Source organism: Theropithecus gelada, chromosome 12, assembly GCF_003255815.1.
Source record: "Theropithecus gelada isolate Dixy chromosome 12, Tgel_1.0, whole genome shotgun sequence".
NCBI classification, from domain to species: Eukaryota; Metazoa; Chordata; class Mammalia; order Primates; family Cercopithecidae; genus Theropithecus; species Theropithecus gelada.
In genome coordinates this window covers 44,330,356-44,331,956 of record NC_037680.1, presented here as the reverse complement: position 1 = coordinate 44,331,956, position 1,601 = coordinate 44,330,356, and positions in this window count along the sequence as shown.

The following is a 1,601-nucleotide window of genomic DNA, read 5'->3' as shown; positions in this document are numbered from 1 at the left end:
AGGAACCACCAATACTGGTGAGGGGATCCAACAGCCCTAATGAAGTGGGCTGCATGGGGGAGCAGCGGCAACGTTATTTTGAAATCTTCCTGTTCTGGGGAAAATCCCAGCGGTATGTTGGCAACTCATCTGAATTTCTCTCTACTTTAGTTTCTGGGCTGCTGAGCATTTTTTGGGGTGGTGGTGGGCGGTAGGGGGGGTGGTGCGGGGAGGAAAAAAAAGATACCAAATTGGCAGATCATTGACATTTCAGGTTCAGTTCAACTGCGTCTCTTCCCTGCTCATTGGGCCTTTTCTTCTTCACTGAAGCTAGCTGGTAACCTCCCACATCATCTGTAGATTCACTTTTCTTACAATCTGAAATCTGTTACTTTTCTTTATTTACCCCCTAATTCTTTTTCTTCTTATTTTCAGGGTCTGAATGTAAAAACCTTGGTTTTTGTTTGCTCTCTGATTTTTCTTTTTCTTTTTTTGTAGCAATCTATAAACAAAAGTACTTCCTATTTTTAAAAGGTCTTCATTTCCTCTCAGATTTCTTCATTTATATTTTCTATTTACGCACATCCTAAATTCACTTGGAAATAAGAATAACTAATTCACTCCTCTAAGCCTTTGTTTTACTCTTTCTACTGAGAAAATTGGATATTTGAAACATTACCAACCACTGTTGGCTTTTTTTTTTTTTTTTTGAGGCAGAGTGTCGTTCTGTTGCCCAGGCTGGAGTGCAGTGGTGCAATCTCAGCTCACTGCATCCTCTGCCTCCCGGGTTCCAGTGATTCTCCTGCCTCAGCCACCCGAATAGCTGGGATTACAGGCACCCGCCACCATGCCTGGCTAATTTTTTTGTATTTTCAGGAGAGATGGGGTTTCACCCTGTTGGCCAGGCTGGCCTCGAACTCCTGGCCTCAAGTGATCCACCCGCCTTGGCCTCCCAAAGTGCTGGGATTATAGGCACGAGCCACCATGCCGGGCTTTTTTTTTTTTTTTTTTTAAGAGATGCTGTCTCGCTGTGTTGCCTAAGCTAGAGTGCAGTAGTTATTCACAGGTGCAATAAAGCATTGAGCTCCTGGGCTCAAGCAATCCTCCCACCTCAGCCTCCTGAGTGCTGGAACTACAGGTGCACACAACCACCCTGTTTGTTGACTATTTTTTTAAATTTTATTTTAAATTTTAGTTTCAGGGGGTACATCGGCCTGTTTATTCCACGAGTATATTGCATAATGGTGAGGATTGGGCTTCTAGCGTAACCATAACCCAAATATTGAACATTGTACCTAACAGGTAATTTTTCAACCCTCACCCTTTTCCCACCTTCTCCCCTTTGGGGGATGGAAATAATAGACACCTGTTAAATATTTTAAAAACTGATTTATTTTCTCCGCTTCATTACTTCTCATAGATTGTTTTATGTCTTCATTTTCTAATGCAGTAGCAGTATGACTGTCCTTTGAGGTTTCCTTTAGTTCTGAAATATTATGATTACACAGAATGTTCTCCTTCATATGAACGTTGATTGAATTCTCAGCTTTTAATAAATTAATTTTCGTCTTTTTCATAGCATCACCAAAAAAAAGATCATGTCTTTCACTTTACATTTACAA